At 40.1% G+C, this 19,534-nt stretch overlaps 1 long non-coding RNA gene and 2 other non-coding genes across 9 annotated transcripts in view; 1 reads left to right on the forward strand and 2 right to left on the reverse strand.

Annotated features, from left to right (window-relative positions):
- The window catches only part of LOC123861601 (uncharacterized), a 207,623-nt gene that overhangs the window by 9,477 nt on the left and 178,612 nt on the right, over positions 1 to 19,534 (forward strand). For all 7 annotated transcript variants that reach the window (XR_008508124.2, XR_008508127.2, XR_008508125.2 and 4 more), the window contains exon 2: positions 16,881 to 17,094. This is a non-coding gene — a long non-coding RNA (uncharacterized LOC123861601). The remainder of the gene's footprint in view (positions 1 to 16,880; positions 17,095 to 19,534) is intronic.
- LOC123862761 (small nucleolar RNA U2-30) lies at positions 15,846 to 15,914 on the reverse strand. The gene has a single exon (XR_006795431.1). It is a non-coding gene; the product is annotated as a small nucleolar RNA U2-30 (small nucleolar RNA).
- On the reverse strand, positions 16,091 to 16,169 carry LOC123862762 (small nucleolar RNA U2-19). Its single transcript, XR_006795432.1, has one exon. It is a non-coding gene; the product is annotated as a small nucleolar RNA U2-19 (small nucleolar RNA).

The raw sequence follows: 19,534 nt of genomic DNA on the forward strand, positions 1-19,534 counted from the left end.
ATCACAAGTAGGCAGGCAGGGAGGCAGAGGGAGAGGGAGAAGCAGGCTCCCTGCTGAGCACGGAACCCGATGCGGGGCTTGACCCCAGGGTCCTGGGATCATGACCTGAGCCGAAGGCAGACGCTTAACCAACTGAGCCACCCAGGCGCCCCATATGCTGACCTTTAAAACTCTAGGTTTTAACCACCATTAGTTGCACAAAATTCAGCCCCTCTCACTTTCCAAACCAATTGCTATGGGGAACCATCTCCCCCGTGCACTCGCCTGTGTACTAGTCTGTCTCTGGCCCTTCTCAACTGTGGCTCCCAACCCCATCACAGAAGCCATGATCCATTTCTTTCCCAAACTGTGTCTCTGCACTTCCTACCTTCTTCAGTGTGGCCTCTTCTCTGCCTTTAGTTGTGGAGTTTGTTCTGCCAGTCTCCAGGTTGATTTCTGGGGTGTTTAGGATGATTTGATAGTTATCGAGTTGTATTTGTGGAAAGGTGGCTGCACCAATTTACATATTCATTCCATAGTGGCTGCACCAATTTACATACTCATCAACAGTGCACACAAGGGTTCCCATTTCTGCACATCCTCACCAACACTTATCTCTTGTCTTTTTGATAATAGCTATTCTAGCATGTGTGAGAGGATAGCTCATTGTGGTTTTGATTTGTATTTCCCTGGTGATTAGTGATGTTGAGCACGTTTTCATGTGTCTATTGCCATCTGTATGTCTTTTTTGGTAACGTGTCTATTCCTCTGATCATTTTTTAATCAGATTGGTTTTTTTGCTATCAAGTTGTATGAATTCTTTTTTTAAACAAAAGATTTTATTTATTTATTTGAGAGAGAGTAAGAGAGAGAGATCATGAGCAAGGGGGAAGGGTAGAGGGAGAAGCAGACTCCCTGCTGAGCAGGGAGCCCAATGTAGGACTCGATCCCAGGACCCTGGGATCATGACCTGAGCCGAAGGTAGACACTTAACCAACTGAGCCACCCAAGTGCCCAAGTTGTATGAATTCTTTATTTATTTTGGAGATTAGCCCTTTAGTAGATATATGATTTGCAAATATCTTCTCCCATTCAGGAGGTTGCCCTTTTATTTTGTTGATAGTTATTTTTGCTGTGCAAAAGCTTTTTAGTTTGATGTAGTCCCAATTGTTTATTTTTGCTTTTGTTGCCTTTGCTTTTGGTATCAAATTAAAAATATATGTATATTCGCAAAGACTGATGTCAAGGAGCTTACCCTTTATATTTTATTCTAGGACTTTTATGGTTTCAGGTCTTACATTCAAGTCTTTAATCCATTTTGAGTGGATTTTTGTTAATGGTAAAAATAGTGGTCCAGTTTCATTCTTTTGCATGGGGTTGCCCAGTTTTTCCAGCACCATTTGCTGAGGAGACTATCTTTTTCCCATTGTATATTCTTGGCTCCTTTGCCATAAGTTGGCTGTATATTCATGGGTTTATTTCTGGGCTCTTTGTTCTGTTCCATTGACCTATGTGTTTGTTTTAATGCCAAAACCATACTGTTTTGATTATTATAGCTTTGTAATATAGTTTGAAATCAGGAATTGTGATGCCTGCAGCTTTGTTCCTCTTTCTCAAGATTGCTTTGGCTATTTGGGATCTTTTGTGGTTCCATTACAAATTTTAGAATTGTTTGCTTCATTTCAGTGAAAAATGCCATTGGAATTTTGATAGGGATTGCATTGAATCTATAGATTACTTTGGGTAGAATAGACATTTTAACAATATTAATTCTTCCAGTCTATGAGCATGGGGTACCTTTCCATTTATTTGTGACTTCAATTTATTTCATCAATGTCTTATAGTTTCCACTGTATAGGTCTTTTACCTCCTTAGTTAAATACATTCCTAGGCATTTTATTCTTTTGAAGCAATTATAAGTAGAACTGTATTTTTAATTTCACTTTCAGGTAGTTTGTTATTAGTGTATAGAAACACAATTAATTTTTGTGTATTGATTTTGTATCCTGCAACTTTACTGAATTTGTTTATTCTAACAGTTTTTTGGTGAAGTTTTTAGGGTTTTCTATATATAGTATGTCATCTGCATATAGAGACAGTTTACTTCTTCCTTTCTGATTCGGATGCCCTTTATTACTTTGTCTTGCCTAATTCCTCTAGGATTCCTGGTACTATTTTTTTAGAGATTTTATTTATTTATTTATTTATTTATTTATTTATTTATTTGAGAGAGAGAGAGAGAGGTGAGCAAGAACAGGGGAGGAGCAGAGGAAGAGGGAGTCAGGGCTGAGCCCAAGTGGGACTCGATTCCATGACCCAGGGATCAGTGACCCAGCCAAAACCAGCAGTTGGATGCTCAACTGACTGGGCCACTTAGGCGTCCCTCCCCGTACTATTTTATTATTTTTATTTTTACTTATTTATTTTTAAAGACTTTATTTATTTGAGAGAGAGAGAGAGAGTATGAACAGGGGGAGGGTTGGAGGGAGAAGCGGACTCCCAGCTGAGCAGGGAGCCCAACGCAGGGCTCGATCCTAGGACCTGGGATCATGACCTGAGCTGAAGGCAGACGCTTAACCAACTGAGCCACCGAGGTGCCCCTCTGAGTACTATTTTAAATGAAAGTGATGAGAATAGACATCCTTGTCTTATTTCTGATCTTAGAGGAGAAGCTTTCAATTTTTCACCATTGAGTATGATGTTAACCATGGGTTCATTGTATATTGCCTTTATTATGTTGAGATATGTTCCCTCTATACCCTCTCTGTTGAGAGTTTTTATCAAGAATGGATGTTGTATTTTGTCAAATGCTTTTTCTGCAATCTATTAAGATGATTATATGATTTTTATTCCTAATTTTGTATATGTTCTGTATCATCTTGATTGTTATCGATGGTGAACCATCCTCGCATCCCTGGAATAAATCCCACTTTGTAGTGTATGAACCTTTTAATGTATTGTTGAATTCAGTTTGCTAATATTTTGTTGAGGAGCTTTGTGTCTATGTTCATAAGGATATTGGCCTGTGATTTCCTTTTCTTTTAATGCCTTTATCTGATTTTGAATTTTTTTTAAATGTTTTATTTATTTATTCATGAGAGTCAGAGAGAGAGAGAGAGAGAGAGGCAGAGGGAGAAGCAGGCCCCCCACCCAGCAGGGAGCCCGATGCGGGACTCGATCCCAGGATCCTGGGATCATGACCTGAGCCGAAGGCAGATGCTCAACCATCTGAGCCACCCAGGTGTCCTGCCTTTATCTGATTTTGATATTTAATGCTGGCCTCATAAAATAAGTTTGGAAGTGTTCCCTCCTCTTCACTTTTTTGGAAGTGTTTGAGAAGCATTGGTATTAATTCTTTAAACATTTGGTTGAAGTCACCAGGGAAGCCATCTGGACTTTTGTTTGTTGGAGTTTTACTGATTCAGTCTCCTTACTAGTAATTAGTCTGTTCAGATTTTCTATTAACTTCGTGATTCAGTTTTTGTAGGTTGTATGTTTGTAGGAATGTATCAATTTTTTCTACATTATCCAGTTTGTTGACATATAATTGTTCATAGTAGTCTCTTACGATTCTTTTTATTTCTGTTGTATCAGTTGTAATGTCTCTTTCTGGTTTTGTTTGTGTTTTCTCTTTTTTTTAATTGGTGACTCTACCTAATGTTTATCTTTTCAAAAACCAGCTCTTGGTTTCATTAATCTTTTCTATTATCCTTTTAGTCTTTGCTTCATTTATTTCTGCTCTGATATTTGTTATTTCCTTCCTTCTACTAACTTTGGTCTTAGTTTGTTCTTTTCTAGTTTCTTTAGGTGTAAAGTTGGGTTGTTTATTTGAGGTTTTTCTTATTTCTTTTTTCATTGTTGTTTCTTTGTTTTGTTTTGTTTTTGATTGGTTGCACAAAGAAAACTTTATTTGCAGCAAATAAGGAGATCACAGGGAATGGCTTGCAAAGCCATGACTTGAGGTCTTTCTTATTCTTTTTCTTTTTTTTTTAAAGATTTTATTTATTTATTTGACAGAGAGAGACACAGCGAGAGAGGGAACACAAGCAGGGGAAGTGGGAGAGGGAGAAGCAGGCTCCCCGCTGAGCAGGGAGCCCGATGTGGGGCTCGATCCCAGGACCCTGAGATCATGACCTGAGCCAAAGGCAGATGCTTAATGACTGAGCCACCCAGGTGCCCCAAGTTCTTTCTTTTTTTTTTTTTTTTTTTAAAGATTTTATTTATTTGAGAGAGAGAGAATGAGAGAGAGAGAACACATGAGAGGGGATAGGGTCAGAGGACCAAGCAGACTCCCTGCCAAGCAGGGAGCCCGACGCGGGACTCGATCCCGGGACTCCAGGATCTTGACCTGAGCCGAAGGCAGTCGCTTAACCAACTGAGCCACCCAGGCGCCCTGCCCCAAGGTCTTTCTTATTCTTTTTTTTTTTTTTTTTAAAGATTTTATTTATTTATTTGAGACAGAGAGAATGAGAGAGACAGAGAGCACATGAGAGGGGGGAGGGTCAGAGGGAGAAGCAGACTCCCTGCCGAGCAGGGAGCCCGATGCGGGACTCGATCCCGGGACTCCAGGATCATGACCTGAGCCGAAGGCAGTCACTTAACCACCTGAGCCACCCAGGCGCCCGGTCTTTCTTATTCTTAATGTAGGTGTTTATCACTATGAACTTCCCTCTAAAAAGTATTTTTGCTGCTGTGTTATATTCCCATTTTCATTTGTCTCAAATTTGAGTTCTATTTTTATTTCTTTTACCTGTTCGTTGTAGCATGTTGTTTAATCTCCACATATTTGTCAGTTTTCCAGTTTTCTTCTTGTAATTCTCTTTTAGTTTCATACCCTTGTGGTTGGAAAAAAATGCTTGATATGATTTCAATCCTCTTTAAAATTTTTTTGAGAGAGAGTGCGTATGCGAGTAGGGGCAGAGGGAGAGAATCTTAAGCAGTGCTGAGCATGGAGCCTGACACAGGGCTCAATCTCACAACCCTGAGATCATGACCTGAGCCAAAATCACGAGTCAGATGCTTAACTGACTGAATCACCCAGGCGCCCTTCAGTCTTCTTAAATTTATTAAGGCTTATTTTGTGGCCTAACATATGATCTATTCTGGAGATTGTTCCATGTGTACTTGAGAAAAATGTGCATTCTGCTGCTTTTGGATGGAATGTTCTATAAATATCTGTTAGGTCCACCTGGTTTAACATGTTAAGTCCAATGTTTCTTTATTGATTTTCTGTCTGGATGATCTATCCAATGATGACAATGAGGTATTGAAGTCCCCTACTATTATTGTATCGCTGTCTATTTCTCCCTTTAGGTCTATTAATATTTGCTTTGTATATTTAGGTGCTTCTAGGTTGGGTACCTGTAAATTTACAAATGTTATATAATCTTATTGGATTGACCCCTTTATCATTATATAATGAACATCTTTGTCTCTTATTACAGGTTTGTCTTGAAGTCTATTTTTTCTGATATAAGTATAGCTACTTCAGCTTTCATTTGCTTTCCATTTGCATGAACTGTCTTTTCCCATTCCTTCTCTTTAGTCTGTATGTGTCCTTACAGTTGAAGGGAGTCCCTTATAGGCAGCATATAGTTGGGTCATACGTTCTTTTTTAAAATCTATTCAGCTACTCTCTGTCTTTTGATTGGAGAATTTAGTCCATTTATATTTTTTAAAGATTTATTTATTTATTTTAGAGAAAGAGCATGGAGGAAGGAGGGGCACAGGGAGAGAGAGAATCTCAAGCAGGCTCCCCGCTGAGCACAGAGCCCAACGCAGGGCTCAATCTCATGACCCCGAGATCATGACCTGAGCTAAAGCCAAGAGTCACGCACTTTTTTTTTTTAAGATTTTTTTTTTTACGGGCGTCTGGGTGGCTCAGTTGGTTAAGCGACTGCCTTCAGCTCAGGTCATGATCCCAGGGTCCTGGGATCGAGTCCCACATCGGGTTCCCTGCTCCGCGGGAAGCCTGCTTCTCCCTCTCCCACTCCCCCTGCTTGTGTTCCCTCTCTCGCTGTGTCTCTCTCTGTCAAATAAATAAATAAAATCTTAAAACAAAAAGAAAAAGTTTTTTTAAACTTTTTATTGTTATGTAAATCACCATACATTACATCATTAGTTTTTGATGTAGTGTTCAACGATTCATTGTTTGTGCATAACACCTAGTGCTCCATGCAGAATGTGCCCTCTTTAATACCCATCACCAGGCTAACCCATCCTCCCACCCCTCTCCCCTCTAGAACCCTCAGTTTGTTTTTCAGAGTCCGTCGTCTCTCATGGTTCGTCTCCCCCTCCAATCCCCCCCTTCATTCTTCCCCTCCTACTATCTTCTTCTTCTTTTTTTTTTTCTTAACATATATTGCATTTGTTTCAGAGGTACAGATCTGTGATTCAACAGTCTTGCACAATTCACAGCGCTCACCATAGCACATACCCTCCCCAATGTCTATCACCCAGCCACCCCATCCCTCCCACCCCACCCCCACTCCAGCAACCCTCAGTTTGTTTCCTGAGATTAAGAATTCCTCATACCAGTGAGGTCATATGATACATGTCTTTCTCTGATTGACTTATTTCACTCAGCATAACACCCTCCAGTTCCATCCACATTGTTGCAAATGGCAAGATCTCATTCCTTTTGATGGCTGCATAATATTCCATTGTGTATATATACCACATCTTCTTTATCCATTCATCTGTCGAAGGACATCTTGGCTCTTTCCACAGTTTGGCTATTGTGGACATTGCTGCTATAAACATCGGGGTGCATGTACCCCTTCGGATCCCTACATTTGTATCTTTGGGGTCAATACCCAGTAGTGCAATTCCTGGATCGTATGGTAGCTCTATTTTCAGCTTTTTGAGGAACCTCCATACTGTTTTCCAGAGTGGCTGCACCAGCTTGCATTCCCACCAACAGTGTAGGAGGGTTCCCCTTTCTCCGCATCCCCGCCAACATCTGTCATTTCCTGACTTGTTAATTTTAGCCATTCTGACTGGTGTGAGGTGGTATCTCATTGAGGTTTTGATTTGGATTTCCCTGATGCCGAGCAATGTTGAGCACTTTTTCATGTGTCTGTTAGCCATTTGGATGTCTTCTTTGGAAAAATGTCTGTTCATGTCTTCTGCCCATTTCTTGATTGGATTAGTTGTTCTTTGGGTGTTGAGTTTGAGAAGTTCTTTATAGATTTTGGATACTAGCCCTTTATCTGGTAAGTCATTTGCAAATATCTTCTCCCATTCTGTCGGTTGTCTTTTGGTTTTATTGACGGTTTCCTTTGCTGTGCAAAAGCTTTTTATCTTGATGAAGTCCCAATAGTTCATTTTTGCCCTTGCTTCCCTTGCCTTTGGTGATGTTTCTAGGAAGAAGTTGCTGTGGCTGAAGTCGAAGAGGTTGCTGCCTGTGTTCTCCTTTAGGATTTTGATGGACTCCTGTCTCACATTGAGGTCTTTCAACCATTTGGAGTCTATTTTCATGTGTGGTGTAAAGAAATGGTCCAGTTTCATTCTTCTGCATGTGGCTGTCCAATTTTCCCAACACCATTTGTTGAAGAGACTTTCTTTTTTCCATTGGACATTCTTTCTTGCTTTGTTGAAGATTAGTTGACCATAGAGTTGAGGGTCCATTTCTGGGCTCTCTATTCTGTTCCATTGATCTATGTGTCTGTTTTTGTGCCAGTGCCATACTGTCTTGATGATGACAGCTTTGTAATAGAGCTGGAAGTCCGGAATTGTGATGCCGCCAGCTTTTCTTTTCTTTTTCAACATTCCTCTGGCTATTCGAGGTCTTTTCTGGTTCCATACAAAATTTAGGATTATTTGTTCCATTTCTTTGAAAAAAGTGGATGGTATTTTGATGGGGATTCCATTGAATGTGTAGATTGCTCTAGGTAGCATTGACATCTTCACAATATTTGTTCTTCCAATCCATGAGCATGAAACGTTTTTCCATTTCTTTGTGTCTTCCTCAGTTTGTTTCATGAGTATTTTATAGTTTTCTGAGTACAGATTCTTTGCCTCTGGTTAGATTTTTTCCTGGGTATCTTACGGTTTTGGGTGCGGTTGTAAATGGGATTGACTCCTTAATTTCTCTTTCTTCTGTCTTGTTGTTGGTGTATAGGAATGCCACTGATTTCTGTGCATTGATTTTATATCCTGCCACTTTACTGAATTCCTGTATGAGTTCTAGCAGTTTTGGGGTGGAGTCTTTTGGGTTTTCCACATAAAGTATCATATCATCTGCAAACAGTGAGAGTTTGACTTCTTCTTTGCCGATTCGGATGCCTTTGATTTTTTTTTGTTGTCTAATTGCTGTGGCTAGGACTTCTAGTACTATGTTGAATAGCAGTAGTGATAGTGGACATCCCTGCCGCATTCCTGACCTTGGGGGGAAAGCTCTCAGTTTTTCCCCATTGAGAATGATATTCGCCGTGGGTTTTTCATAGATGGCTTTTATGATTTGAGGTATGTACCCTCTATCCCTATACTCTGAAGAGTTTTGATCAAGAAAGGATGCTGTACTTTGTCAAATGCTTTTTCTGCATCTATTGAGAGGATCATATGATTCTTGTTCTTTCTTTTGTTAATGTATTGTATCACGTTGATTGATTTGTGGATGTTGAACCAGCCTTGCAACCCAGGGATAAATCCCACTTGGTCGTGGTGAATAATCCTTTTAATGTACTGTTGGATCCTATTGGCTAGTATTTTGGTGAGAATTTTTGATTCCATGTTCATCAAGGATATTGGTCTGTAATTCTCCTTTTTGATGGGTCTTTGTCTGGTTTTGGGATCAAGGTAATGGTGGCCTCATAAAATGAGTTTGGAAGTTTTCCTTCCTTTTCTATTTTTTGGAACAGTTTCAGAAGAATAGATATTAATTCTTCTTTAAATGTTTGGTAGAATTCCCCTGGGAAGCCATCTGGCCCTGGGCTTTTTTTTTTTTTTTGGTAGATTTTTGATGACTGCTTCAATTTCCTTAGTGGTTATGGGTCTGTTCAGGTTTTCTGTTTCTTCCTGGTTCAGTTTTGGTAGTTGATACATCTCTAGGAATGCATCCATTTCTTCCAGGTTACCTAATTTGCTGGCATACAGTTGCTCATAATATGTTCTTATAATTGTTTGTATTTCTTTGGTGTTGGTTGTGATCTCTCCTCTTTCATTCATGATTTTGTTGATTTGGGTCATTTCTCTTTTCTTTTTGATAAGTCTGGCTAGGGGTTTATCAATCTTGTTAATTCTTTCAAAGAACCAGCTCCTAGGTTCGTTGATCTGTTCTACTGTTCTTTTGGTTTCTATTTCTTGATTTCTGCTCTGATCTTTATTATTTCTCTTCTCCTGCTGGGTTTAGGCTTTATTTACTGTTCTTTCTCCAGCTCCTTTAGGTGTAGGGTTAGGTTGTGTACTTGAGACCTTTCTTGTTTCTTGAGAAAGGCTTGTATTGCTATATACTTTCCTCTTAGGACTGCCTTTGCTGCATCCCAAAGATGTTGAGCAGTTCTGTTTTCATTTTCATTTGTTTCCATGAATTTTTTTAATCCTTCTTTAATTTCCTGGTTGACCCATTCATTCTTTAGTAGGATGCTCTTTAGCCTCCATGTATTTGAGTTCCTTCCGACTTTCCTCTTGTGATTGAGTTCTAGTTTCAGAGCATTGTGGTCTGAAAACAGGCAGGGAATGATCCCAATCTTTTGGTACCGGTTGAGAACTGATTTGTGACCTAGGATGTGATCTATTCTGGAGAATGTTCCATGGGCACTAGAGAAGAATGTGTATTCCATTGCCTTGGGATGGAATGTTCTGAATATGTCTGTGAAGTCCATTTGGTCCAGTGTGTCATTTAAAGTCTTGATTTCCTTGTTGATCTTTTGCTTAGATGATCTGTCCATTTCAGTGAGGGGGGTGTTAAAGTCCCCCACTATTATTGTATTGTTGTCAATGTGTTTCTTTGCTTTTGTTATTTATTGCCTTATATAATTGGCTGATCCCATGTTAGGGGCATAGATATTTACAATTGTTAGATCTTCTTGTTGGATAGACCCTTTAAGTAGGATATAGTGTCCTTCCTCATCTCTTATTACAGTCTTTGGTTTAAAATCTAATTTGTCTGATATAAGGATTGCCATCCCAGCTTTCTTTTGGTGTCCATTAGCATGGTAAATGGTTTTACAACCCCTCACTTTCAATGTGGGGCTGTCTTTGGGTCTAAAATGAGTCTCCTGCAGACAGCATATCGATGGGTCTTGTTTTTTAATCCAATCTGATAGCCTGTGTCTTTTGATTGGGGCATTTAGTCCATTTACATTCAGGGTAACTATTGAAAGATAGGAATTTAGTGCCATTGTATTGCCTGTAAGGTGACTGTTACTGTATATCGTCTGTGTTCCTTTCTGGTCTATGTTGCTTTTAGGCTCTCTCTTTGCTTAGAGGACCCCTTTCAATATTTCTTGTAGGGCTGGTTTCATGTTTGCAAATTCCTTTAGTTTTTGTTTGTCCTGGAAACTTTTTATCTCTCCTTCTATTTTCAATGACAGCCAGCTGGATATAGTATTCTTGGCTGCATATTTTTCTCATTTTGTGCTCTGAATATATCATGCCAGTCCTTTCTGGCCTGCCAGGTCTCTGTGGATAGGTTTGTTGCCAATCTAATGTTTCTACCAATGTAGGTTACAGACCTCTTGTCCCGAGCTGCTTTGTCTCTGAGACTCCTAAGTTTTACTATTAGGTGTCGGGGTGTTGCCCTATTTTTATTGATTTTGAGAGGTGTTCTCTGTGCCTCCTGAATTTTGATGCCTGTTTCCTTCCCCAAATTAGGGAAGTTCTCTGCTATAATTTGCTCCAATACATCTTCTGCCCCTCTCTCTCTTTCTTCTTCTGGGATCCCAGTTATTCTAATGTTGTTCTGTCTTATGGTATCGCTTAGCTTTTGAATTCTGCCCTCGTGATCCAGTAGTTGTTTATCTTTCTTTTTCTCAGCTTCTTTATTTTCCATCATTTGGTCTTCTATATCACTGATTCTCTCTTCTGCCTCATTTATCCTAGCAGTTAGCACCCCCATTTTTTATTGCACCTCATTAATAGCCTTTTTGATTTCGATTTGGTTAGATTTTAGTTCTTTTCTTTCTCCAGAAAGGTTTCTCTAATAACTTCCATGCTTTTTTCAAGCCCAGGTAATATCTTTAAAGTCATGATTCTGAACTCTAGATCCGACATCGTACTAATGTCCGTATTGAGTAGGTCCCTGGCAGTAGGTACTATCTCTTGTTCTTTTTGTTGAGGTGATTTTTTCCGTCTTGTCATTTTGTCCAGAGGAGAATAGATGAATGAGAGAACAAAATGCTAACAGGGTAACAATGTCCCCAGAAAATATACTCTAAACAAAGCAGAAAAGACCTGAAGCCGGGGGAAAAGAAAGGGAAAGAAAGAAAAAAGAAAAAGAAAAAGATGAAAAACAAACAAAAACAGAACAAAACAAAACAAAAAAAACCAGAATATGATCAAATATGATCAGGCTGGTGCATAGATCAGTGCCACACACTAGATTTTGGGTGTATTTTGGTCTGTTAGAAGAAAGTGCCTCCCAAAATTTTAAAGAAAGAAAAACTTATATATGTACAAAAATAAGGGTGGTTATGATGAACGGATGGAATATGACTGTAAAGATGAAAATTATAAAAAGTTTTATAAAAGGAATTGATAAGAAGTTGTTTGAAAAAAGAAAGAAGAGGATTTAAAAAAAAAAAAAAGGGAGAGAATGTGATCAGGCAGGAGAGTAGAATAAAGCCATACACTAGAGATTTAGGGTATATTTTGATCCCTTAGAAGAAACTGTATCTCAAAATTTTATTTTTTTTATTTTTATTTTATTTTTTTTAAAGATTTTATTTATTTATTCATGAGAGACAGAAAGAGAGACAGAGGCAGAGGGAGAAGCAGGCTTCCCGCGGAGCAGGGAGCCCGATGCGGGACTCGATCCCAGGACCCTGGGATCATGACCTGAGCCAAAGGCAGACGCTTAACCGACTGAGCCACCCAGGCGTCCCTGTATCTCAAAATTTTAAAGAGAGAACAACTTATATATATATATGCCAAAAATAAGGGTAAGTACTATGAAGGTATAGAATATGACTCTAAAAATGAAAAATAAAAATGTTTTTTTAAAAAAGAGCTTGATAAGATGTTGGTTGAAAAAGGGAAAAGTAAAAATTAAAAAAAAAAAAGACAGTTTAAAAAAAATTAACTTTGAAAGACTAAAGAATCATGGTAAAAAAGCCATGGATTCTATGTGCATTATTCCCTTAGCTCTGGAGTTCTGCTGTTCTCATTGATCGGTAAACTTGGTCTTGGCTGGCAGTCCTTGCTGATCTTCTGGGGGAGGGGCCTGTTGCCGTGGTTCCAAATGTCTTTGCCGGAGGCGGAATTGCCCCGCCCTTGCCTGGTCTGGGCTAAGTAATCTGCTCACGTTTGCTCTCCGGAGCTTTTGTTCCCTGCAAGCTTTCGGTACAGCTCTGGAGGACGAGAGTGAATGGCAGCCTCCCAGTCTCCACCCTGGAGGAGCCGAGAACTCGGGGCCCCACTCCTCAGTGAGCCCCCAGAGAAAAGCAGTCAATCACTCTTGTCTCCCCGGTCTCTGGTCGCACTCTGTGCTCACCTGGCCTGTGACCAAGCGTTTTTATCTCTGGCACCCGACTGGGTGTGGAGTCTCCAAACCCAGCAGATCCCTGCGGTGCGCCGCCGCGTGGCTCCTCCCAGGGGAGGAAGGTGAGTCTCTCCGGATCTGCCGCTTGTTGGGTCCCTGATGGAGGAGCAGTGGCCCGACTGTGCCGTGGATCACAGTTTATGGCAACCCCGAGCTGAGAGCCCGCTCCTCTGCTCCGTCTCTGCAGCCGGCTTCCCCGCTCCGATACCTGGGAGTTCTGCTTCACTCAGGCATCCCCGGTCTTTCTGTGACCCCGAGGGTCCCGAGACCACACTGTCCCGCAAGGGTTCCAACCCCACTTAGCCACTGGAGAGACGTCCCTCAGCGGAGCCGACTTCTAAAATTTCCGATTTTGTGCTCCGCAGCTCTATCACTTGCCAGAAGCGGCCGACTGAGGTCCCCTGCCCCGCCGTCTGTCTTCCCGAATATCACCTCAGATTCACTTCTCCGCACGTCCTACCTTCCAGAAAGTGGTCACTTTTCTGTTCAGAGAGTTGTTGCTATTCTTTTCTTCGATCTCCTGTTGAGTTTGTAAGTGTTCAGAATGGTTTGATCCCTATCCAGCTGAATTCCTGAGACCAGACGAAATCCAGGTCTCCTACTCCTCTGCCATCTTGCTCCCTTTTTTAAGATTTTATTTATTTATTTGACAGAGAGACACAGTGAGAGAGAGAACACAAGCAGGGAAAGTGGGAGAGGGAGAAGCAGGCTTCCCGCCGAGCAGGGAGCCCGATGTGGGACTCAATCCCAGGACCCTGGTATCATGACCTGAGCCGAAGGCAGACACTTACTGACTGAGCCACCCAGGTGCCCCAAGAGTCGGACACTTAACCAGCTGAGCCACTCAGGCGCCCCTAGTCCATTTACATTTAAAGTTATTATTGATAGGTATGGGTTTACTGCCATTTTGTTCATAGTTTTCTAATTCCTTTGTTCCTTCCTTTTTCTTTTGCTCTCTTCCTTTGTGATTGGATAATTTTCTATAGTGGTGTGCTTAGATTCCTTTATCTTTATCTTTTGTGTATGTAGTGTAGGTTTTGCTTTGTGATTACAGTAAGGCTTACATAAAACATATTTGGGGTGCCTGGGTGGCTCAGTTGGTTAAGTGACTGCCTTCGGCTCAGGTCATGATCCTGGAGTCCCGGGATCGAGTCCCGCATCAGGCTCCCTGCTCGGCAGGGAGTCTGCTTCTCCCTCTGACCCTCCCCACTCTCATGTGCTCTCTCTCATTCTCTCTCTCTCAAATAAATAAATAAAATCTTTAAAAAAAATAAACATATTTGTAACAGTCTATTTTAAGTTGTTAACAGCTTAAGTCCAGACTCATCCTAAAGCTCTGCATTTTTACTGCCCCCATTTTATGTTTTTGATTTAACAATTTACATCTTTTTATCTGTGTATCCATTAACAAATTATTGTAGTTATAGCTATTTTTACTACTTTTGTCTTTTAACCTTCATACTAGATTTATAAATGATTAACCTACCACCATTACATTAGATTATTCTGAGTTTAACTATATATTTACCTTTACCAGTGAAATTTATACTATCATGTTTTCCTATTACTAATTAGCCTCCTTTCATTTCAGCTTAAAGAAATTCCTTTAACATGTCTTGTAAATTCAGTGTAGTGGTGCTAAACTCCAGTTTTTGCTTCTCTGGAAAACTCCTTTTTTTAAAGATTATTTATTTAGTTAGTTAGCTGAGAGAGAGAAATAGAATATATATTATGATACTTCTTTCTGACCTAAAAGGTTTTTGTTGAAAAAATTTGATAGTCTTTTTTCTTTTTTTAAGATTTATTTATTTATTTTAGAGAGAGAGCATGAGGGAGAGAGGTAGATGGAGAGAGAGAAAATCTCAAGCAGAGTCCACACTGAGCACAGAACCTGACTCGGGGCTTGATTTCACAACCCTGAGATCATGACCTGAACTGAAACCAAGAGTCAGACACTTAACTGACTGTACCACCCAGGCGCCACTTGTTGATAGTTTTATGGGGGTTTCCTTATACATAACAAGTTGTCTTTCTCTTGCTGTTTGTATTCTCTCCTTGTCTGTAACTTTTGATAACTTAATTAGTTTGTCTTGGTGTGGGTCTCTTTGGATTCATCTTCTTTGGAACTTCCTGGATCTGGATGTCTGTTTCTTTCCTAGGTTAGGGAAATTTTCAGCCATTATTTCTTTAAAAAAATGTCTGCCCCTTTTTCTCTTTCTTCTACTTCTGGGACCCCTAAAATGTGAATATTGGGCCTCTTGATGTTGTCCTATTAATCCCTTAAGCTATCTTTATTCTTTTGCATTTTTTTCTTTTTGCTCTTCTTACTGGATGAATTCTACTGCCCTGTCTTAAGAGTTTGCTGATTTTTCTTCCACTTCATCTGCTATTAAAAACGCCTATTGAGTTTTTCAGCTTAATTGTTGAATTCTTCAGCTCTGTGATTTCTGTTTGGCTATTTTCTTTTCTTTCTTTTTTTTTTTTTTAAAGATTTTATTTATTTATTTGACAGAGAGAGACATAGTGAGAGCAGGAACACAAGCAGGGGGAGTGGGAGAGGAAGAAGCAGGCTTCCCGCGGAGCAGGGAGCCTGATGTGGGACTCGATCCCAGGACCCTGGGATCATGACCTGAGCCGAAGGCAGACGCTTAATGACTGAGCCACCCAGGCGCCCCCTGTTTGGCTATTTTCTTATATTTTCTGTCTCTTTGATGAAATTCTCACTTTGTTCGTGCATTGTTTTCCTGACCTCAGCAAGCATCTTTATGACCATTTTTTTGAACTTTTTGTCAGGCAAATCACTTATCTCTCTCTCATTAAGTTCTTTTTCTGAGGTTTTATCTTGTTCCTCCATTCAGTTTTCTTGACTTTGTTGATTTGTATTAGATAAAACAACGACCTTTCTCATTCTTGAAGGAGTGGTCTCATTTATGTGATGAACCTTATTATTCAATCCTGAGCTCCTTGTGCTTTTTCCTCAAAGCTTTGTGATTGTCTAAGTGACCTTTTATGTTCTTAGTGGCTCCCAGTACTTAAGGATGTGCCAATATTTGTCAGTGTCCCAAAGGGGAGGCTCTCAGTCAGCACTAAATGCAGACTAATTAGAAGCCAGACCCTCAGGGAACATTTTTTTTTCCCTTTCTTTCTTTTTAAAAATATTTCATTCTGATCTCAGATCAAGTGTAGAAAGCCTCATAATTATAAAATTCTGTAGTAAAACTTTTAATCATTAATCAGAACTGATTAGTCTTTCATACACACACATCACCCCCTGCCATATCTCATTCATTCATCAACAAGTTCTCAGTTATTCATGGTCACCTTTATAAACACACACACACACACGCACGCATATGCACATACATTCCTAACTCTAGACATAAGCCCTTACTGTTTTAAATTACTTTTGCTTCTCAGAACTACAAAGATCATGCATCAGGTAGACTGGAAGGCTTCTGATGCTCATATTTGGATATTTTCATCATTGATCCACTTCCTTTTAAAGCATGTAAATATACTTCCTTCAGGGGCAGACTGGGAGATGTATATTTCTGTCTGCTGCCGCTGCACATCAAGTCCTGGGGGGATAGGTAGTTAAGAACTGTTTGTTTGGGCACCTGGTTGGCTCAGTCTGTTAAGCATCTGCCTTCAGCTCAGGTTATGATCCCAGGGTCCTGGGATCAAGCCTGCATCAGGCTCTCTGCTCCTTGGGGAGCCTGCTTCTCCCTCTCCCTCTGCTGCTCCCCCTGCTTGTGTTCTCTCTCTCCCCCCGACCCTCTGACAAATAAATAAATTAAAAACCTTAAAAAAATAAAATAAAATAAAACTTTTTATTTGCTACCATCCCACTGAATCCATGAACACAAGCCCCACTGGCCACCAGTGTCAAGTTATCAAGAGATGTGTCCTCTGGGTGACAGCCACAAAAACCAGGGTGGCAGACATGTGTATAAGCTCCTTTCTCAAAGACACTAGCAATCTGGAGCAGGGCAAAGGGAAAGCACAAAGATGGTGCTGCCGGCCTTCCTGGTTTCTGGACAGGATGGCAGTTTGCACCTAGACTGGTGTTAAAGTAAAAGCCTGCCCCTCAGGCCACAGCTATTAAAATAAGCTAATAGGCCTCCTCATGTTTCAGTCTGCTGCCTCTGTGCTGTGCAGTGGAGGGATACCTGGTTAAGAACTGTTTTTCTATTTGTTACAGTCCTATGGTACCCGCAAATGTAAGCCCCATTTAGGGGCTTCCTCTGGGCAGCAGCTACAAAAACTGGGGCATCAGACATGTGGACGAGCTCCTTTCTGGGAGATACTGATGACCTGGAGTGAGGCAAAGGGAGAACAGGAAGATGCACCTACCAGCCTCCAATTTCTGGACTGTATTAAATTAGAAGCCTGCCCCTCAAGCCAAAGTTTTTAAGGTAAGCAAGTAGCTTCTTTCATGGAAAGACTGGGCTTGTTTCAGTCTGCTGCCTCTGTGCTGGGCCCTGGGGGTAAGCCATGGTGAGTCCCCAGAAATCTTTTAAGAACTGTCTATTAGTTCACCAAAGACTGTGGATCTTGTAAGTCCCATTGGCTTTCAAAGGCAGACGCTTTGGGAGTCCATTTCTCAGGTGGAAGTCTTAAGAGTTGTGGTACCAGCCATGGGGTCCAAACCCTTTACTCCTCAGAGAGAAGCTGTGAGTTGTGAGTTCCCTCCCAGTTGTGTGTTGCTGTGCCAAGGTTGAGGTTTATGGTGAGATTGTGTGTGAGGCTTTACTACTCATTTCAGTGTGGGTTTTTCTCATTTTCCTGATACGTAAGAGTCACTCAGCTAGTTTCTGGATTTCTTTCAGAGGGAATTGTCCTTTACATAGCTGAACATTCAGTGTGTCTGTGAAGGAGGTCAGTTCAGGATTCTCTTATGTCGCCATCTTGAACCAGAAAAACATTTTGTGGATTCTTATAAGAAATTCTGCGTCAACAGTGTTTTTGATGGCACAGATAATGCTATTATGTGGGAAAACGTGGCTATCAGTGATTGAGTTGAGAAATGATTCGGGAATGTTGGACTCAATGAAGAGTTTTAAGAATGCCTTAACCAATTTATTTCATTCATATTTTCCTCATAATGTTTGCACAAGAATTATATTTAACAGTCTGTATCTAATTGAGTATAAATGGCTGTTTTGCTAGGTTGATCAATTGAGTTTCCAAGTGATTAGAAAGTGTGTGTTATAGTTTTTAATTGGCCATTCTGTTTCTCTTTTTGTGGTACCTAAACTAATGGCATGTCTTACAGTGGATGTATCTTAAGATTTGATGAAATATGGTACATACCTTAAACGTGTTCATAAATTATTTGATCCTTATATTAATACTGGGAGATAAGATGGGCATTATTATTTCCATAAGGCAAGTGAAACTCAGGTAATTTCATTTTCTCATAGGTGAGACTGTGTTATGAAGACTTTTGAACTTAACCTAATAAAATGGTTCCATAATTTGTTTTTTTATAATGTTAAACCACAGATTTACAGCATTTTTACTATTGCATAGATCATGTAACATAATGACACTTTTTTGAAAGTGTGATGTTATAAATGAAAGAGGACTGGTGGTTAAGCATAAGGAGATTTATGTGTGGAGTTAGGGAATACGCAGATATGACAGAAATTCCTGGAAAGGAAACAAAGGATCAAACTCATGAGAAATGTGGTGGTGTGGAAAATATCTCTAATTTAATTGCAATGAATTTATGGCATTTACTATCATGTTATAGCTAACAATATATGTCTTGTTATTTAAACTTTCAAAGGTGGCTCATTTTTGCCTAGATACTATTCCTTCACCTTATATAGCTGCTTGTAGCTCCTGCTTGGTGTTCAGGTTCTTGCTTCCAGGCAAAAGAAACCAACTGTGGAAGGATTGATCGTCAGTTTACAAAATCAGTGAGAAGGCTGGAGAACCAACCAGGCTCAGAAAATGAGAGAGCCAAGAGGGTCTAGGCAGCCCAGAACAGCTAGCTGCCCAGAGTCTGGGGCAACCAGTATTTTGGTCTTTTAGTTTCCTCCTGTCAGGAGTCATACACTGTTGAATTTCCAAATTCAGATCCTGGGCAGCCAGAAAAACTACATGTACACTTGATTATTAAGGATTATGCCATATATATTTTGTCTAAATATTATTGAATAAAACATTTAAAATGTACATTTAATAAGGCCATTTTTAGCTACAAGGAATTGTTTTATTATTATTACTTTTCTTTTAAAGAGTGCTATTAAGTACTAGAAAACCTGAAAAACGTTCCCAGAACTACAATGTTCATCCTGCTGTGGGCATGACCATTTTATTAATTCCTTAATATCCTTAATATTATTAATTCCCCCCCCTCTGGCCCCTACTCCAAAACTAAACCAATTTTATTGTGAAATATAATATGATTCACCTTATTTGCTGGAACTCACTTATAAAACCATGTATGGCTATGGGTGGCAGAGTCATGTTTAGTCATTCCTTGGTTATACCATTCTCCAGTGTCACTTGACTTCCATCTCTGAATTCAGTCTTTAAGTAGCTAACATATAGTTTTTTGTTGTTGTTGTGTTTTAAGATTTTATTTATTTGAGAGAGAGAGAGTGAGAGAGAGAGTGTACAAGAGGGGGGAGGGTCAGAGGAAGAAGCAGACTCCCCACTGAGCAGAGAGTCCGATGCGGGACTTGATCCTGGGACTCCAGGATCATGACCTGAGCTGAAGGCAGTTGCTTAACCAACTGAGCCACCCAGGCACCCCACTAACATATAGTTTATCTACATATTTATTTATATATTGCTTATTGCAAAGGTAATAAATAATTATTTTAAAATCTGTAACATTACAGA

This window comes from Mirounga angustirostris, unplaced genomic scaffold (genome assembly GCF_029215605.1).
Source record: "Mirounga angustirostris isolate CCGP_5_RB_7025 unplaced genomic scaffold, mMirAng1.0.hap1 SCAF_9, whole genome shotgun sequence".
In the NCBI taxonomy this organism is placed as follows: Eukaryota; Metazoa; Chordata; class Mammalia; order Carnivora; family Phocidae; genus Mirounga; species Mirounga angustirostris.